This window comes from Apium graveolens, chromosome 1 (assembly GCF_009905375.1).
Source record: "Apium graveolens cultivar Ventura chromosome 1, ASM990537v1, whole genome shotgun sequence".
Lineage (NCBI taxonomy): Eukaryota > Viridiplantae > Streptophyta > Magnoliopsida > Apiales > Apiaceae > Apium > Apium graveolens.
This window is the reverse complement of record NC_133647.1, coordinates 203,964,637-203,986,650: the sequence shown is the minus strand read 5'-3', so window position 1 is coordinate 203,986,650 and position 22,014 is coordinate 203,964,637. Positions and strand designations below refer to the sequence as shown.

General features: G+C 31.9%; 2 long non-coding RNA genes across 2 annotated transcripts; both read left to right on the top strand.

Moving 5' to 3' along the window:
• The first annotated feature begins 1,346 nt into the window (after window positions 1–1,346).
• LOC141679220 (uncharacterized) lies at window positions 1,347–8,741 on the top strand. The gene is made up of 4 exons (XR_012558077.1): window positions 1,347–1,463; window positions 2,584–2,653; window positions 2,758–2,839; window positions 8,670–8,741. It is a non-coding gene; the product is annotated as an uncharacterized LOC141679220 (long non-coding RNA).
• Window positions 8,738–9,375, top strand: LOC141679225 (uncharacterized). Its single transcript, XR_012558078.1, has 2 exons — window positions 8,738–8,864; window positions 8,979–9,375. It is a non-coding gene; the product is annotated as an uncharacterized LOC141679225 (long non-coding RNA).
• Window positions 9,376–22,014: the final 12,639 nt, after the last annotated feature.

Here is a 22,014-nt window from a genome sequence, read left to right as displayed (position 1 = left end):
TTTGACTTTTCTCAAATTTTTTGCAAATAATAATTTATGACGGATTCCGTCCTAAATTAGCATATGATTTTTGATAATTTTAATTTTTAAAAAATATCATTTCATGATTCAACAATATTAATGTCAACATTTATTTGTTTGGGTGACATTTCAAGAATTTCAGAAAAAATTAAATATTTTGATAAAATAATTTAATATGAAACATTTATTATATCACTGATATATATATATATATATATATTGTCATCCATACGGTTGGATCGTTGAAAAATATTTTTAAAATAATCGTAACACTAATTCAAGATTCGACACTAGTTAGTTGTACTAGTCAAACCGATACTTGACTGTTAAAATGTCAAACCAAATATAATTATTTTGATATGAAATTTTGGTTATATCACTAATATATATCTATTGACATCCGTACGGTTGGATCATTGAAAACTATTTTAAAAATAATTGAAACACTAATTCAAGATTCAATACTAGTTAACTGTACTAGTCAAACTCATGATTGACTGTTAAAATGTCAAACCAAATAAAATTATTTTGTTATGAAATTTTGGTTATATCACTAATATATATATATATATATATATATATATATATATATATATATATATATATATATATATTTACATCCATACGGATGGATCGTTGAAAAATATTTTTAAAATAATTGAAACACTAATTCAAGATTCAACACTAGTTAGTTGTACTAGTCAAATTGTTACTTGACTGTTAAAATGTCTAACCAAATAAAATTATTTTGATATGAAATTTTGGTTATATCACTAATATATATCTATTGACATCTATACAGTTGGATCGTTGAAAAATATTTTTAAAATAATCGAAACACTAATTCAAGATTCAAGTGTACTAGTCAAATTGATGCTTGACTGTAATAATGTCAAACCAAATAAAATTATTTTGATATGAAATTTTGGTTATATCACTAATATATATATATATATATATATCTATTGACATCCATATGGTTGGATCGTTGAGAAATATTTTTAAAATAATCGAAACACTAATTCAAGATTTAACACTAGTTAGCTGTACTAGTCAAACTGATGCTTGACTGTTAAAATGTCAAATCAAATAAAATTATTTTGATATTAAATTTTGGTTATATCAGTAATATATATATTTATTGACATCCATACGGTTGGACCGTTGAAAAATATTTTTAAAATAATTGATATACTAATTCAACACTAGTTAACTGTACTAGTCAAACTGATGCTTCACTGTTAAAATGTCAAACCAAATAAAATTATTTTGATATGAAATTTTGGTTATATCACTAAGATATTTGTGTCATAATATATATTTTTACTTGGAGGTGGCTGTCAAGTGGTTTTCAAGGGAAAGTCTGAAGGGTGAGGATGATTTCTTGGCTCAGCTTACGATTATTAATCTTCTACGACACAAATATCTTATTCGATTGCTTGGTGAGTTCTCCGAAATTTCTGTTTTTCGTTCTTGATTTCGTTTAGAATTTTACATGTTTATGTTAGTTCTTAGTATTGCTTCCTTTGTCTGTGAAGGGTAAGAAATTGTTAGGATTAACATAGGAAAAAAGAACTTGTTTTTTGATCTTGTAGTTGTTAGAAGTGTGTTTGGTAATAGTTCTTTTTCCCCAACTAACATAGGGAGAGGTGTGTTTGAGATTAGGCTTTTCTTTTCTGACAAGATTTGCCGATAACTTATCCTCGTCTTAATTACAAGGGTAAAATTCTATGTTTGTTGGGGTTATTTATGTTTATTTGTAAAGGAGTATGTGCTTCTGGAGTCTAAATCATGTAGTTGTTGCCTTGCTAAATATGGATCTAGAGTTGTTATTATCCTTCTCAATTCTTTTGGCATATTTGGAAACTAGCATTTAGGATGACTTATGGACCAAAATGTGAGAGTCAGTAATGGTGGCTAGGTGGAATAAGATGACAAAGAACCAAGCTGGACCGATAAATATTTGCAAAATGCAACCAAAAACATTGGATACTTATCAAAAATAAAACATTAGATGTGCTTTGATGGCAGCGTAAAATAATATTTGAAAAATGTAGATAACAAAAGAAAGAGTTCTTAATTGTAATATATAAATTTAGTTAATAAATGTTGGATAGAGACTTTCATTTCATTTTGTTTGTGATGGTTGTTCTGTTTAGACAGAACAATATCGTCTCTGTTCAATAAGTTGAAAGTGAAGTTGTTAACTTTCTATTTTACGTACATTTGCACTCTGCAGTGTATCTAAAAAACAATATATATGAAAAGAACAGGTTAAGGGACGAATGATCTATTCTCGATATTTGAGCTCACAGTCCCTGTGAGTGCCAAGAGAATATACACCTACGGTGATTGTACAATTGCCGAATTCAGAATAACAGAGCTACTCATTACATGTGGTCTAGTGACATGGATATCTGAATTTGACAGATCCTTGATTACTACAATAATTTAAAATATAATGCAATACAAAATCACAATCTTATATATTTATTGTTCCTACTGGATGTCGTTGCTAGTTTTAAGAATAATAATTTGGTTTCTACGTCCATATGTCACCAGATTTAATCCATACGTGCAAGCTAGAAGCAGGATTGACCAGCTGAAGCGGTTGGGCCACAGTGTAGATAAGGTATGATAATTGTATTTGCATTCAAAGTATTTGAGCTTATAGAGATGCCTTTTGTCATAGTATCTTTAAGTCATAAAAACTTTGGCATGGCAATTGTTTTCAAGGACTTTAAGCGGGATATTTTCCGTACTGATTCGATCCCTTCATCATCCCTTGATCTAGAAGGCCACATATCAACAGTAAATGGTATGAAATTCGATGGCTCGATAGATAAAATAATATTCTAACTGTCAAGGCAAATGGGACAGTCTCTTATGCAAATGGGACAGTCCCTTTACAAATGAGACAGGGTATGAGACAGTCTCAATTACACTGCAGAAAATAAATAACAGAAATAAAATGCAGAATGCTGAAAACTGAAAAGTAAAAACACCAGAAGTTTTCACTTGGTTCGGCCCCTACACCTAGTCTATGGCCTACATCCAAGTCCCCATGCCAACTAGCATAGAGAATGTATTATATCAACTTTAATAAAAGAACTTACAATCTTTTCCTTGATTACAAATATAGCACCTGAAAGAACCCCTTTCCCAAGCTACCTTGCTATCTAGCCCACTGCTATTCCTTAGCCTTCTAGCTACTTTGCTATACTTTGAAATCAAGCTTGCCACAACCCGGCACAAAGTTGATATGAATACACTATTCAGTTACAAGAATAAACAAATTGATTACAACTCAAGCTAAGTTTCTTGTTTTTCTGGATATGAATATCTCGGGTATGAAACAAGAAAATGATTTCAGATGATGAAGGATTCTCGAGAAAAATGTTAGCTACAAATCTGAAATGAAGAGTTGTATTTATAAGCAAAGTTCTAACAGAATTATTTTCAAACACAAGATAAGATTGGAAGATAAGTTTGTTTGAAAATATTTGAATGAAACTTTGAAACTAATCTGTTAGTACGTTTGAAAAAGATAAATCAAGTAAAGAGATAAGGCTTGAGAGATTTAAACTTGATTTATAAGATAAGGTGGTGAGTTTGTTTGAGATAAGGTTTATCCAGATAAACAAGATTTACACAAAACCCTAACAAACCTAATCCTGAGAAATAGCCTCCTGGAAAATCTGAACAAACTGCAAAGCTTGAATCTCAGTTACTTGCATTCTGTTTATCTTCTGTTTATCTGCAATCATCATAAACCTGAGCATCTAACATTCTCCCCCTTTTATGATGATGACAAAGAAAGCATAAATGCTCCCCCTATCAAAAACACTAAAGGCCTGTAAAACAAAGTTAGAACCAACAGAATATATTGCAGTTTATGATATGTGCAATTATATGAGAATGAGACAACTAAAGAATGAATGAGACAACAGAACAATATGCATAAAAGAAACAGTCTCAAACATTAAACACTTAAAACATAACAACCCATCCAAAAACCAGGATGTCCAGTTGCAATTGTTATCTAATCACATAAACAAATCCAGAATATCAGTTAATCACCCAACAAAACACCCATCAAAGAAACATAGTCTGAAAACCCAAAAACAAAAACGTCAAAAACATAAACATCCATCAAAAAGTCTTAAAAAATAACAAACATTTCTCCCCCTTCATCATAAAAGGGTCCTTCAATCAGAATCGTCATCAACAAAAACTGGAGCCTTGCCTTTGCCTTTGCCTGAACCAGAAGCCTTGTTCTGGGATGAAGGAAACACCGGAGCTGAGCCATACTCTGAAAATAGCTTGTCAAAAGCTTCCTTAGCTGGTGCCTTCCCGTCCCGTTCACGAAGCCATTCAAATATCTTAGCCTTGTATTCTTCTCTGGTCATACCAAAAACTGAAGGTGGAGGAATGGCAGGGAGTGGCAGAGGAGCAGTGATTTCTTCTAAAGTACAATCTCCAATCCAGTCTCTTTTCTTGTGCCAATACATCTTGCTCTTGTCTTGCATGGCTGACAACTGCTGAGATAAAAACTTAGTCTCTGACCCAAGCTTAAAAAACAACTTAACAAATTCCTTTTCCCATGCCTTAGCAGAGGAAACCATCCCTTCCTGCAGAGTCCCAAACTCAAAATCTATGGTCTTAGACAACTTGACATCAGAAGTATGCAATACAGAGAGTTTAGCATTGATATCATCCAAAGATGAACAGACATACTTCCTAAACAACTCAAAGGAAGCATTTAGAATACTAACTTCAGAAGTGAGTGATCCAAGAGTTTTGACAGAAGCAAAATGCTGATTTAGATTAGCCAAAGCAGCAGAATTTTCATTTAATTTGATCAACAGAGAATTAAGAAGAGTATTGGTAGGCTGATCAAAGGGGTCTGATGCATAATTAGGAGACTTAGGAATACCACCAACATTCCTAGAAGCATCATCAAAAACTAACTCATTTGATTCAGAAACTACGAGACCATTCGCAGTTAAAACAGACAAGTCAAAAACAACATTCAATTTTTCTGATTTAGCAGACTCAAAAGGAACACGAAAATACTGAAAAATCTTTGTTAACAAAGCAGGGTATGGAAGATGCATGGATTCATGTTTAGCACAATGATTCATGTTGGAAATAATTAATGAAGCCAAATTACAAGGGGTTTTCTTAACAAACACAGACAGAAGAATAGAATCCTGAAATGTGACTCTATCACGACCAGATTTACGAGGCAAAACATTCGAATGAAACAGTTTAAACAATAATAAGCACATAGGAGTTAAATCAGTTACCAATGGTTTGACAGACACAGAAACAAAGTTGTCACCGAGAATAGCTTTGAGTTGTTCCTCATATTGCAATCCAGGAATCTCGTCAAACGCCTGATGAGTGGTAAACGGGCAGGGACCTTGATCGGATACGGCTGTGAGTCTGGCCAGTAAATCCGCCTTAAAGCAAACTGGACTTCCTTTCACCGAAGAGAACACAATATTGTCGGCCAAAATCGAAAAATTTGCATAGAACTCCTTTACCAAATCTGGATAGATCACATCCGACGGCGATAACAACCCAACACACCCAACAGCTTCAAACAATGATGATACGCCAATCTTGGAGAGAAGATCAGTATCACACAACCTTTCTTTCAGAATGGACTTGTTCCACGCCTTAGTAGTGCTTTCCTTTGCATGACACTCGGAAGAATTAGGAGATGCTTCACTAGATGCTTCGGAAACAACTGCGGCCATACGACGACGCTTCGAACCAGACGGACCAGGGGTCGGGGTTTGGTTAGCGGTGGATCTTGAACGGCGAGCCATGGAAGAAAGAAGATTTTAGGGTTAAGAGAGAAAGGATAGAATTTTGAGAGAATGAGAGAGTAGAATGAGAAAAGAAAAATGAAAAGATTAAGAAAGAGAGTTTAAAAAGAAGTAGAAACTGAAGAGTTAGAGATGGAAGAGGAGATGAAGAGGTGCAAAACAGAAGTGATGTATTGAATGAATAATACATGCACGAGTTTCAAGGAAATGAAAAGTCTAATCAAAAGATTTACAAAATCTAATGCTATATACACGCATAAACACACGGACAAATAAAATAAAAAACCACAAATTTATAAACAGGAACCTAATAACTCAAATAATAAATACACAACATATATTTAAGTATTATGACATAATTCATATTTAAACACATAAATTACATAAAATCACGTAATAAATTACAGAGAACACATACCTAATTCTCGACGCATTTTATAAAATCTATCTTCAGCTAAAGGCTTAGTGAAGATATCTGCACGCTGTTTCTCAGTAGAAATATAAATAAGCTCAATATTACCTTTAGAAACATTATCTCGTAGAAAATGATGACGAACATCAATATGCTTAGTACGAGAATGCATAACAGGATTTTTAGAGATATTAATTGCAGAGGTATTATCATAATATATAGGAATATTTGAGTAAGAAATACCAAAATCCTGCAATGTTTGTTGCATCCACAAAATTTGAGCACAGCAACTTCCAGCTGCAATGTACTCTCCTTCAGCGGTAGAAAGAGCTACTGAAGTTTGCTTTTTACTATGCCATGCAACTAAACAATCTCCTAAAAATTCACAAGCACCACTTGTGCTTTTTCTATCAACCTATGACCCTGCATAGTCAGCATCTGAAAAACCGATTAAGTCAAAGGAAGAGGAGCTTGGATAAAATAATCCCAAGTCACTCGTACCTTTCAAATATTTAAAAATACGTTTAACGGCATTCAAATGAGATTCTTTAGGTTGAGATTGAAAACGAGCACACAAGCATACACTATACATAATGTCAGGTCGTGAGGCAGTTAAATATAACAATGAACCAATCATACCTCGAAATTTAGTGACATCTACAGGTGTACCTTGTTCATCCTTAGTAAGCTTAACTGAAGTACTCATCGGAGTTGATTTAGGTGTGACATGATCAAGTGCAAATCTTTTGAGTAGATCCTTTATGTACTTGCCTTGGTGAATAAATATTCCTGCATTAGACTGATTAATTTGCAAACCTAGAAAGTACTGCAATTCACCCATCAAACTCATATCGAATTCCTTATGCATGCAATCAGAAAACCATTTACACAAAGATTCGTTAGAAGATCCAAATACTATATCATCAACAGATTAGTTTCAAAGTTTCATTCAAATATTTTAAAACAAACTTATCTTCCAATCTTATCTTGTGTTTGAAAATAATTCTGTTAGAACTTTGCTTATAAATACAACTCTTCATTTCAGATTTGTAGCTAACATTTTTCTCGAGAATCCTTCATCATCTGAAATCATTTTCTTGTTTCATACCCGAGATATTCATATCCAGAAAAACAAGAAGCTTAGCTTGAGTTGTAATCAATTTGTTTATTCTTATAACTGAATAGTGTATTCATATCAACTTTGTGCCGGGTTGTGGCAAGCTTGATTTCAAAGTATAGCAAAGTAGCTAGAAGGCTAAGGAATAGCAGTGGGCTAGGTAGCAAGGTAGCTAGGGAAAGGGGTTCTTTCAGGTGCTATATTTGTAATCAAGGAAAAGATTGTAAGTTCTTTTATTAAAGTTGATATAATACATTCTCTATGCTAGTTGGCATGGGGACTTGGATGTAGGCCATAGACTAGGTGTAGGGGCCGAACCAAGTGAAAACTTCTGGTGTTTTTACTTTTCAGTTTTCAGCATTCTGCATTTTATTTCTGTTATTTATTTTCTGCAGTGTAATTGAGACTGTCTCATACCCTGTCTCATTTGTAAAGGGACTGTCCCATTTGCATAAGAGACTGTCCCATTTGCCTTGACAGTTAGAATATTATTTTATCTATCGAGCCATCGAATTTCATGGTACACGTCTATTTCCCTCAACTTCAAGCTGCTTTTTAAGATGTGTATTTAGATTGAAGGATATTAACAGATTAAAGCAGAAATATGAAACGAACCTGAATATTTCAGTTAAAGAAATCACCCTTGAGATATGACTGTACTTTGAATGATATAAGCTTAAGTCATTTTTGTGGTATGGTTAATAAGATCAATTCAGTGTGGAAGATCTCTTGTTTTATTTCGCTTACGTCAAAGTGTTAATCAGCGTAATACTTTTGGAAAATTTATAAAATAGTCCAAGTAGGTTTTAAAAACTCTTACCAATACGGTTTATTTACACATACATATATATTTTGTGTAGGTGATGAGAATACAATAAGAAAGTGTATACCCTGTAAATGTCTTCAAGTTTAATTAGCTAATTCGTCATGCTTATCGCCTAGGGAAAACTTTATCTAGCAGTAGGATGGGGGTAGGATTCGGCTAGGCCAAACAGGCCTCTGCTAGGCAGACTCTAGCTGAATCAATACAGCCTTTTGGTTCATGTTTATTGTAGCCATGTTCTAGCGTATAGACCTATCCTTATAGTTAGGATTGCTTTAAGGGTGTATGCTGCTTTTTTAAATAAGGTAAAGAAACCTGATTAATGTTATGATGGGTGGAAATTTTAAATATCTTATACCCCGCCTCAAAGTCTATTGGTCCGTAGGCGCATGTTTGACATTATCTAAATAAGTGTTTAATGTCTACGTACACACATTAATATTTTTCCCTCAAATGTAGATGCAAGCATTAAGCAGGCTGATTGGGATGTTTCGAAACTTGGGGATAAACGTTGTCGTGATATCAAGGTGCAAGCAGGTTCTATTAGTAATGAAAAGTTATCGAAACTAATAGCTAAGTATGAGGTAACTTACCTGGGATTCTATCGAAGCCACAGTTATTTGGCTTCTTCTTCTCTTATGTTGCTCTTGAAAGGTATCAGTGTCTTGTCAAAGTTTATCAAACTTTTTCACTTTGCATAAAAAGCTTGAATTAGCTCCGTCTAAGCCAGTACAGCTGCTTCTTGAATCTGGTGCAATAAAAACATAGGAGTCAATAAGGAATCTTTTAAAGCATGAAACTGGTGCTACCGTGGAAGGTCTTCGTGCTGCTGTTATTGGTTTTGAGTTGGACCAGTCAGCGTTTGACGAAATGGTGCAGAACTTGCGTGCATATGCCAGAAGTGTGTGCCAGAAGTGTGGTGGAATAGAAAGCAAGAGAGGATACGAAATATCTACTTCTCTGTATACAAATTATTATGCCAAAATAAATGATTTGATTACAAATTTCTAACTTATTTAAGTGTAAATTGAATTTGGTTTGGTCGGTGTTTGTACTTCCACATAGTTTTCTTTCTTCTTTTGGATGTGAATTTGTACGGATTTATGATATAACTAATGTAAATTATTGTATTTTGACTTATATCATTAGTTTTATATTTTGATTTTGTGAGTTTGTGATTGGTAGCCGGAAATTAAATTAGACTTTGGAAGGCTTAGAGGTTGTGTTGAGTTTGTGATTGCATTAGACTTTGCAGGTTTAGAATTTAAAATGGAAGCCAAAAATGGCTGGAAACTGAAAAATCAAAATTTGGCAATTCTGGAAATACAAATTTACGACGGTTGTTCATCACATATTATGTCATAAGTTGGCCCGAATACCTAAAATACGACAGTTTTTTCTGTCGGAAGTTACTAATTTACGACGTAAAGTTGCGTCGTAAATTTACATTTTATTTTATCAATTATGGGACCCATAAGAAAATATCCGACGATTCCTCCGTCGTAAGTGACTAATATACGACGATATTATTCTTCGTAAGTTTATAACATACGACGATATTTTCCGTCGTAAGTAGATTTATTATTTTATTGAGTATGTGAGCCCCTTCTTCCTAAACTGCGACGTAATTTTATCTTGTGACGAAAAAACGAACTTACTACTCGACCAAAAATGACGATTTTTTTCCGTCGTAAATGGCTTAATTACGACGATTTCAGTTCAAAAAAACCGTCGTAAATGGCCAGATTTGTTATAGTGCTACAAGAAAATGATTAATAGACATCACCTCATATATACCTGTGTCAGTACTAGAGTCTCATACGTATTCGCTTTGAAACATATTCTGTGTTATGTTTCTCAAACTGATGCACAATGTATTATTCCTAGCTAGCTTATAAACCGTCCAATTTCTTTTTAATATTTTAAATATGTTAATTCACAATTTTTGTATTTTATGAAGAAAAATAATCTCAACCTTTATAGATTTTTCTAATTTTAATATTTCACTCAACACTTACTAAATAATATTTAATTTAGTAATGATATTCTAACAATTAATATTCAAATGAAATTATATTGAAATTATATAAAAAACTGATACGAATTTATATTCAAATTTATATTAAGTATAAAATCCTATATATATAACAAATTTTAATCTTTAAAATACACTTTTTTAGTATTGAGATAAAGTTTCTCTAACAACCAAATACACTTTTTAATATACTTTCAAATATTAGACCCACTTATTCTCAACTATATACCTTAGGATCTAATATTAATTTCAGTCTAATTTGAATTTGACATTGAATAACCTAAAAACTAGAAAAAATGGGTAAAAAACTGAACAAACATAATAATATTATTTCAACCATCGGCAATGATTTATATTAATGATATTTTTCATTATTTAGAAAAATAACATTGATTTGAAAAAAAATAATATATGTTGCTTGAGTTATTTCAGCTGTTATGTGATTTATTATATAATACCTATATGTACACACTATTAACCTAATTCATAAAATTTATTATTTAATATTTTTAATTTTTATATCAAGTAATTTAGAACACTATTCAATTTTTGTTGTATAATATCTGCATACACACTATTAGCTCACCGAGTCAAATTAAGTTTTAATTTTTTGGCAAATTTATTATTTCCCCTAAACTCTTGTCAATATTTAGCATGACATTAAATATCGAACTATATTTTATGTACCACGTGCCTTCTAGGCTTTTGGTATCAATCAGCCGAAAAAGTCATTGTATTAGTCAGAGAAGATTTTATCACGTGCTTTATTTTTTTGAGTAAATTTATTAATTTTGTATTCTTTAACTTTTGAATTTATTTTAAATATATAAATATCCTTTTAACATAATTTAAAATTTAACTTTTTTGTTATTTGTACGTTTAGAGTTGAAGTTTTTGTTATTGGCTTTAGAATCACTACAAGAAAATAAGGCTAAATACAACCACACAAATACAACCGACATTAAATTTAACCATTTTCGGTTGAATTTAAGGGCGCGGTTAAATTCAACCACATATGGTCGTATTTATATACGGTCGTATTTACGCGGTCGAATTTAGTACTAATTACAGCCGAATAAATACAACCGTATTTATATACAACCGTATACGTTTGAGTTTAGCCATACTCCTAAATTCAACCGTATTCGGTCGAATTTAGCATTACTAAATACAACCGAATAAATACAACTGTATTTATATGCAACCGTATACGGTTCAGTTTTGCCGTGCTCCTAAATTCAACCGCATTCGGTCGAATTTAGCCTTACTAAATACAACCGAATAAATACAACTGTATTTATATGCAACCGTATACGGTTGAGTTTAGTTATGCTCCTAAATTGAACCACATTCGGTCGAATTTAGCCTTACTAATTACAAACGAATAAATATAACCGTATTTATATGCAATCGTATACGGTTAAGTTTAGCCGTACTCCTAAATTCAACCGCATTCGGTCGAATTTAGCCACATTCGGTCGAATTTAGCATTACTAAATACAACCGAATAAATACAACTGTATTTATATGCAACCGTATACGGTTGAGTTTAGTCGTGCTCCTAAATTGAACCACATTTGGTCGAATTTAGCCTTACTAATTACAACCGAATAAATACAACCGTATTTATATGCAACCGTATACGGTTGAGTTTAGCCGTGCTCCTAAATTCAACCGCATTCATTCGAATTTAGCCAACCAAAAAATGGAGAGAATTTTCCCGCCAACGAATTTTGTACTAAATTCAACCGATTTCGGTCGAATTATTTTTAAAAATGCGGAAAATTTCTGGAAAAAATATAGAATAAAATTTACATGAAATTTATATTTTAGTTCTTGCAAAAAAGATTATTATGATAGTTAGATATTTATGGTTCGATTAATAATTATAGTTTGAGTTTTAATTTATTTTGTATTTGTTTTAAAATTATAATCCAACCATAGAGATGTCAAGATCCAACCGTACAGATGTCAAGATCTATATATTTTAGTGATATGACAAAAAAAGTAGAAAAAAATAAATATTTTTGGTTTGCTTTTTTAATAGTCAACTAGTAGTTTGACCGGTACTTCTAACTAGTGTTTAATCACATATTGATGTTTCAATTTTTTTAAAAATATTAATGAATGATCCAACCGTACGGATTTCAAGATCTATATATTTTAGGGATGTGATAAAAAATTTAGAAAAAAAATTATATTTGATTTGTTTTTTTAATAGTCAACTAGTATTTTGACCGGTACTTCTAACTAGTGTTTAATCCCATATTGATGTTTCGATTTTTTAAAAATATTAATGAATGATCCAACCGTAGGATGTAAAGATCTATATATTTTAGTGATATGAATTTTTTTTTAGAAAAAAATAAATATATTTGGTTTGCTTTTTTAATAGTCAACTAGTAGTTACTTCTTACAATTGCTTAGTCCCATACTGATGTTTTGATTTTTTAAAAAAAATGATTATGTATCATCCAACATTACAGATTTGAAGATCTATATATTTTAGTAATATGATAAAAAATTTAGAAAAAAATAAATATATTTGGTTTGCTATTTTAACAGTCAACTAGTAGTTTGACTAGTATTTCTTACTATTGTTTAGTCCCATACTAATGTTTTCATTTTTAAAAAAATGCTTATGGATGATTCGACCTTACAGATGTCAAGATCTATATATTTTAGTGATGTGATAATTTTTGTTAGAAAAAAAATAAATAGATTTGGTTCGCTATTTTAACAGTCAACTAGTAGTTTGACCAATGATTCTTATTGGTGTTTAGTCTCATACTGATGTTTCGATTTCTTAAAAAATGTTTATGAATTATCCAACCTTACAGATGTCAATAGCTATATATTTCAGTGATATGATAAAAATTTAGGAAAAATAAATGTGGTATTTATGATAAAATCGATCTAAATCATGAATTAAATTTTTTCTTAAAACAGTGAGTTCTCAAAAAAAATATATTTATTTTTTTCTAATTTTTTTGTCATATCACTAAAATATGTAGATCTTGACATCCGTACGGTGGGATCATTCATTAATATTTTTTAAAAAATCAAAACATCATTATGGGATTAAAAAAATGTTTAGTCCCATACCGCTGTTTCGATCTTTTAAAAAATGGTCATGAATTATCCAATCTTATAGATGTCAAGATTGATATATTTTAGTGATATGAAAAAAAATCAAAAAAAAATCTTTGGTTTGCTATTTTAATAGTCAGCTAGTAGTTTGACCAGTACTTCGTACTTGTGTTTCCTATACTGATGTTTCCATTTTTTATAAAATATTTATGAATGATCCGACCTTACAGATGTCGAGATCTATATATTTTAGTGATGTGATAAAAATTCTTTAAAAAAATAAATGTCTTTGGTTTGCTATTTTAATAGTCTACTAGTAGTTTGATCAATACTTATTACTAGTGTTTATTTCGATTTTTTAAAAATATTTATGAAAGATCCAATCTTACAAATGTTAAGATCTATATATTTTAGTGACATGAATAAAATTTTAGAAATAAATTAATATATTTAATTTTCTATGTTAACGAAGGATAATTAACAGCTAAGAATTAAATGATGTCCAAGAATCCACGAATTCAGAGTTTTGACCGATCCACGTGTATCTCGGTTTTGAATACAATATTTTGAGAGATTTTATCCGGTGCGATTATTTCGGAGATTACGTGGGAGTAGGTGTGATTATGAATGCTTTTAAGAATTTTTTTATATCATTAGATCTTAATTATTTTAATAAAAAAAGTATAATTAAATTTAATCTTGATTAATTTATAAGTGGTTAGCCTTTAATCAAGGCCCAACCCAAAGGGATAACCGTAACAACCTAGTACTCTTATATAAAATCATTAGAAACACACCCGCCTCACCGCCTGCATCTGCATCTCTTGAACCCTTCCTTCTTCACTTTTTTATTTTCTATCGACTAGACTACCCTCTTTATATTCCCCCAACTTTATACACATACATACTTACAACAAACACTTTACATTCACCGGTTAGTTTCTAGGTCATGGAAGAAGAATCGCCGGCTCCAGCGACTGCATCTCGCCGTTCGGTTAGTCATAATCTCCACTTCTCATTCCTCACCCGAACTATTTTTATATATCTATTTGAAACGATAATTGTTGTTTTAATTTTTTAGTAAGATTCCCACAACAACAAGAAGATTATAGAAGAAGTGTGAATCATCCCATACAAGCATCTCCGCAACAAAATCGCCGATGGTTACGAAATTTTTAATTGGCATTCCATGGATTCTTTCATTTGTGAAATAGTTTTTAAGTATAAGGTGCGATGATATTTATGTTTGTTTTAGGATATTGGGCTTAGTTGTCCAGACTTAGTTTTTAGGGGTTGTTTGGGTATTTTTTACATCCAAGTAAGTTCTTGTATGAAGGGGATGAGTTGTATATAGTTTTTATTTTTGTATTTTCCTGCGGAGCAGAGCAGCGATTTGTTTACTTGAATGAAGCGACTTAGTATATGTACTGGGTGTTGTTTAACTAGTGGGTCTTCTATGCCTGTGTAGTACTTTTGAATAAGAATTCTATAGACTAATAGTAATTATGGCATTTGTTGTTTATTTTGATGGTTTTGTTTTTTAAATTGTTATTTCAAAAATTTTGATCGGAATCTACGCATCAGAATCAGGAAATTTTCCGTTTTCGGTGATATTTTTTTCTAAACCGGTGTTTGTTAATTCAACTGAATATGGTCAAATTTAGAAATGTATTTTCCATCATAAATGGCTGAATTTAATTTTTGGGCGGGCCTTTTAAAATTTTTCAAAAAAATTAATTGTTTTGGCGGGATTTTTAATTTTGTAGCGAAAAATCAAATTCGATCAGAAACGGTCGTATTTATCCGGTCGTATTTATGCAGTTTTATTTTGCCGGTCATATTTGTCGGTTGTATTTAGTACTAAATTCAACCGATTTACTAAGTATGACTCGAACATTTTCAACCGGTCCAAAAACCGGTTGTATTTAGTTAAATACAACCGTTTCCAGTCGTATTTAGCTAAATACAACCGTTTTTTTAAACGGTTGTATTTAGCCATTTTTTTGTAGTGAATCTTAGTTTTTAATAATAATTTGGAATCTTAATTTTTGATAATATTTTGGGTAAAATTAAAGTGTATTTAATACTAGGATTCACGAGCTCAAGACTCTATTTTGTTTGTTCTCGTATTTCGTGACTTAATCTGTCTTTACAAGATGCCTATGCACCTTGTTCTATGCTAATGATCAAGTAAAAAACGTAGTTCTGAATGATGGGGGTAAGATCCCTTTTATAGGCGTGTGCAACCTTGAGTTAGATTAGGGTTAGGAGACTTGGTTAGAAAGTCTCAGATTTAGAATGGATTTTGAGTCCTATAAAGTATGGATTTGCTTCCTTATGAAATTTTGTAGTATGAGGACTACTCTTTTAAGATTTGAGTCTGATTTGAACTTATTTTTTCAGCTACAATCTGGGCTGATTTTGTTAGTGTGTGTACCCTAGAGACAACACTATTATGTTTATGTTATGACACATTTGGATTATTAATTGTGATTATACGGATTATTCTTTAAAAATTTATTATATCTTTATTTTCTGCGATAAAATATTAGATTAATAAATGTCATTGAAATATGATATATAAATTTATATTTCTACGTACGTGACTTAGAAATAAAATTATGAGAATAATATTGATATTCCTAAAGGTACCTATTCAAGTATTATTGTTAATGGACGATAATAATACATTGAGACTAATGTGTTTGATGACTGATGATCACATCTCATCGATCACAGGTATGGTGATACAAAATTCAAAACACATGCACATGTATTAGATACATAGTGCCGGATTGACCCGTTGTGAGATACTAAATGTTAATATATAGTGTCATAAGTTAATCTCACAGTGATAATGATGTATTGGTCCTTAGACCCGAAGTCATTATATTCATATAAGATAATTAATATACTTTGATTCTATTAAAAATTATCCTTGACTGGGTAATAATAAAAGTAAACATTGGGTGTATTATGAATCGTATGAGAAATCTGAATGATATAGATGGGATTTAGCCCTCTTAATGGAGTGATATTTTTTGGTCTTTTGATTGAGCTATAAAATGCATGTATGTGCTCAAATACTGATTTATTTAATAGGTGGTAATTCACTTGCCTCTCATCTTCTATCAGAAAAGAAGCATTACATGATCTTAACTTTAACAGCTCACAATAGACATATTATATGGTGTACAAATAACAAATTACAAGAACTATTAAACGAAAATGTGGATTAATTCGGATTGTTACACTATTTTTCGGGAATTGAGATCACTTATCAACCACAAGGAATAGTATAGAAAAGTTCACTAATTAAGGAGTTACTGGAATTTTGTAGTAGTCTTGATATATCATTCAAAGCTATGACTAGCTCTTTTTCCAATCAATTTAAGCTGTCTGCAGGCATAGGTGAATTATTTGAAGGTCCAATTTTTTATAAATCTCTCGTAGGAACTCATATTCGACCTAAGTTATAGAGTGCAATTACTTGGTCTATATACGCTCTCACGTCCCAGAGTCTCTTACATACTCGCTTTGAAACATATGTGTTATTTTTCTCAAACTGATGTACAAGGTATTATTCTTAGCTAGCTTATAATCGGTCCAATGCACATTAATTTTTTTAATATTTTGAATATGTTAATTCACAATTTTTGAATTTTATGAAGAAAAATAATCTCAACCTTTATAGATTTTTCAAATTTCAATAGTTCATTCAACACTTATTAAATAGTATTTTATTTAGTGATGATTTAACAATTAATATCAGAAGAAATTATATTGAAATTGGAAAAAAGACTGATACGAATTTTATATTCAAATTTATATTCACCATAAAATCGTATTTATATCTTATTTTAATCATTAAATACACGTTTTTATTAGTATTCAAATAAAATTTCTCTAAATACACTTGTTAATAAACTTTTGAATATTAGACTGATTGTCGACTATATACTTCAAGATCTAATGTTGAATTCGGTCTAATTTGAATTTCGCATTAAATAACCTAAAAACTAGAAAAAATGGGTAAAAAATCGAACAAACACAATAATATAATTTCAACCATCGGGGATGAATTATATTAATGACATTTTTTGTTATTTAGAATAACAAAATTGATTTGAACAAAGTAATATGTGTTGCTTCTATTATTTTAGTTAATATGTGATTTAATATATAATATTTACATGTACACCCTATTAACCTAATTCATAATATTTATCTTTAAATATTTTTAATTTTTAATCGAAGTAATTTATAACACTATTCATTTCTTATTATATAATATCTAAATGTACACACTATTAGCTCACCGAGTCAAACTAAGTTTCAATTTTTAAGCAATCATATTATTTCCATTAAACTCTTGTCATTTATACTCTTGTCATTTAACATGACATTATATATCGAACTATATTTTAGGTACGAGGTGCCCTGTAGGCTTTTGGTATCAATGAGCGAAAAAAGTCATTGTATTAGTCATAAAAGATTTTATCACGTGCTTTAGATCTTTTTTGTAAATTTATTAATTTAGTATTATTTAAAATTTAACTTTATTTGAATTTTTTTTTGCTAAATAACTTTATTTGAATTTTTGCAACTAATGATATAAATGTTATACACAAAATGTTATTTATCATATATAAATATCCTTTTGACATAAATTAATTTTTTTTTATTTGGTACGTTTAGAGTTGAAGTTTTTTTTATTGGCTTTCGAATCTTAATTTTTTATAATACTTTGGAATCTTAATTTTTAATAATACTTTGGGTAAAAAAACTAAGGTGTATTTAATAATAGGTTCGCGAGCTCAAGAATCTATTTACCGCTCTCGTATTTCGTGACTCAATCTGCCTTCACAAGATGTCTACGTACATTACTGTATGCTAACGATCAAGTCAGAAACATAGTTCTGAATGGTGGGGTAAGACCTCTTTTATAGGCGTGGGCATCCTTGAGTTAGATAAGGGTTAGGAGACTTGGTGAGCAAGTCTCAGATTTAGAAAGTACTTTGGAATCCTAAAAAGCAGGGATTTGATTCCTTATAGAATTTTGTAGCTTGAGGACTACTCTTTTAAGAGTTTGAGTATGATTTGAACTTATTTTCTCAGCTACAATTTGGGAGATTTATTACCAACAAATTTAATGATACATCCTTGATCTGTGGGCCCTTAAAGCCCAATTAATGTTATATTAATTACCTTGCTTTATTAACCCGATTTCACTTTTGGACCAAATCAAGCCCAATTAATGCGCTATTTATTAGGTAATCAAGGTTATTTTTATTTCCTATCATTTGCCCCCCAACTTCTAGGAAATCGTAGAAGTTAAGTTACTATATGCCCTTACAGGGTCGTTTTCAGCGTAAAGTGTGGAGCGATCTACACATATACAACGATTTTGACATTTGCAAGGATATTTATTTTTCCCAAAGTGAATCACACTTTCTTCTAATAATGTCAAGATTCTTGAGAGGGGGTTCCTTGACCCTTTTAGCGGAACAGATTTGAGCTTCGCAACCTATTCATCTCCCCAAACATAGTTATTCTTATCGTTCCAGTTACCATCGCAGATAACTAGAGAATATTTTCCTGATTTATTACTGACCCAAGGAATATTTTTAAAATTTTTCTAATCTTTTCTCAATTGTTCAGTTATTTTTTGACCAGGATCCACGACTTGGATTTCGACTAAGATCTTTGTCGAAAAACGGTCCAGTCTTTACATCTTAGTCGAAGATTTTGGACCAAGATCCACGACCTGGATTTTGACTAGAATTCTGGTCGAGATCGTAGTCCAATTACAGGACTCAGGTCGAAGATTTTCGACTAGGATTCATGATATGGATTTTGACTACAACCATGATCGAGATCTATTCATTCTTCATACCTTTTAATGGCCTAAACTTTGATCTCAATCGTGGTCGAAGTAATGGTCAATTTTTAAGCATCTAGTCGAACAATTTTGACTAGAAACCATGACCTGGACTTCGACCTCAATCCTGGTTGAAGTAATGGTCATTTTTTAGGCCTCTAGTTGAACAATTTTGACTAGAAACCACGACCCGGACCTCGACCTCAATCCTGTTCGAAGTAATGGTCATTCTTTAGGCCTTTAGGTGAATAATTTCGACTAGAAACCACGACATGGACTCCGCCCTCAATCCTATTCGAAGTAATTGTCATTTTCTAGGCCTCTAGTCGAATAATTTCGACTAGAAACCATGATATGGACTTTGACCTCAATCCTGGTCAAATTAATGGTCATTTTTTAGGCCTCTAGTTGAACAATTTTGACTAGAAACCATAACCTGGACTTCGACCTCAATCCTGGTCGAAGTTATTGTCATATCTTATTTTTTCTAATTGGGCTAGACTTGCTTTTCAATCCTAGTTGGATTGCGTATTAGATTCCAAATTTTAATTGGGTTGGTCTTATGGGCCTTAATTTTAAAATCCTAATTGGATTGGGTTTCTTATTTCAAATCCTAATTGAATTAGGATTACAAGCCTTAAATTCCCAATCCTAATTGGATTGGGCACTTTGCTATTGTCTGTAACACTCCTCTTGGAAGCTTCAAGAACATTCTAGAAACTGGGATTTTGGCTTTGGGCCTTGGTCCAATGGGCTATTGATGATTTATCTTCCTCAAATGTGCCTATATATTAGAGTGAGTGGGACTAACCTTTTTCACACTTCCCATTTCATAAGTTTTCTCTCAAACTTTTTGAAAAGCTTAGGAGATTTCCGGCGATTCTTCACTTAGAGTTCTACGGAAAAGCAATTTACGGTCACCAGATTTTCAATTTTCCAGTTTAAGACCTTCAAACCTTTAAAATTTTTCCAAGTATTTTCTTCAAATCTTCATATTTTCTGCATTTTTACATGCATGCCCTAATAGTTTGTGCACTTTATGTATGTATTTCTTTGAGTGTATACATTATTCTCTAGGTTTAATCTTTAAACATGTTCATAATTTTAGTATAACATCCATAATTTCCGTGTTTTATTTGTAGAATCTTCATATTTTTTTGGATTTTGTGTTCATTCTTCTTCATTTTTAGATTTTTCAGATGGGTGATAAAAAAGCTTTTCGCTTAACAAAGATGAACGTGGCCAAGAAATCCAACAATTCCCCATTCGTTCAAGGTACTCCTCCTTTTTAGACATGATAAACACTAGGGGAGATGAATATCTTTCTGATGCTCACTTGGATGCGTTCTATCGTGTCAACACCATTTATGATCTAAAGGAGTTGGAGAAGATGAATCGTATCTACAAATCGAGAAGCCTTGCAATCTTATCTTGACCATCTCTTCATCTTCAACAGTCTTGATCTTCTTGGTCTTTAAATCAGTCTCTAGAGTCATAATTAATCTCAAAGTTCCCATGACACATTGCTTAGGGATCATGAATTGTTTGCACCTTTTCATAGTTGAATAGAGGTAGGCCACCCCCTTGTTAGGTTGAAGGTATGCTTCTAAAAATGCAGCTACTTGACCCTTTTTGAGTTCATTTAGAAAGAGAGTGTCCTCTAGAATCACCCTGTTAAATTTGTTGATTAAGATGTTCAGCTCAGATGCTCTTCTTGATTGGAGATAAGAGAGAGACACCTGTATGCACCTGTCCATACCTAAGTCATTCATATTTGTAACAATCCTCTTCTCTCTGAAGTTTCCATTGATCACCATTACCACCCTCAAAAAAATTATGTTCCTATTCAAAGCCTTCTTGTAGGTGAAGTGATTGTTGTTTAGAGAGATTCTGAGAGCTTTGAAGAGTTCATCAAATTCCTTGTCAAAACAAGGGCCCTCAACTGCCTTCATAAGTCTTTCCATCCCAACATCAACAACATCTTTCTTTTGAATTATAGCTTGGATGGATGATTTTAGCTTAGACTTCATCTCCCCCTTTGTCTTGGTAGCAGGCATAGTGATTGTAGGTAGGGGATTTGGGTCCTTATTATGGTGATTCTGGAAAGGGTATCTTCAAAACTCCCAAAAGACATTGAATTCTGCATCTATAGATATTTACGGAGGTCTACTATAGACTTGATGTCCTATTGTTGGCTTTGTACTAGTGAGGTTAACTGAAATACTTCAGCTGAGAGAGAGTTGTTGGAGGCTTGAAGATCTGTGACCTGAGCTTGAAGATTCTGTATTTGAAGACTGGTTGAGGTGGATATAGGTTGTGAACTGTAGCAGCTAAAGTGCCAAAAGAATTCTGAACAACATTCTTGATCTTCTCCATGACCAAAGCTAAAGGTTCAAAATTAGCCTTGTACAATTGATCCATCTTGACCTTGGAGTCATTATTTTGAGTTATCTGCTCCTGGATCACTTCATGCAAGGCTATGAAAGATTATCTCAACTTGGATACACTTTTCTCAACTGGTGAGAGAGAGAGAGAGCTTAATGCTTGTCTGAAACTTATAAAACATTGACTTAATATTTGTGAATATAGGACTCAATTCATCAATTTTGTCATTTATCAGCTTCTAGACTGTAACTTGATTTTTGTCCAGGGTGTGTTCCATGGCCCTTCCAATACGATGAAAGGCCTTCAATTGAGCTTTATACACCTCTGTCACAACATCATATACAACTTGAGGAGTGGGGACCTTAGCATCACTTTCTAGAATGGTCACATACTCCTCTCTAAGTTTTTCTATG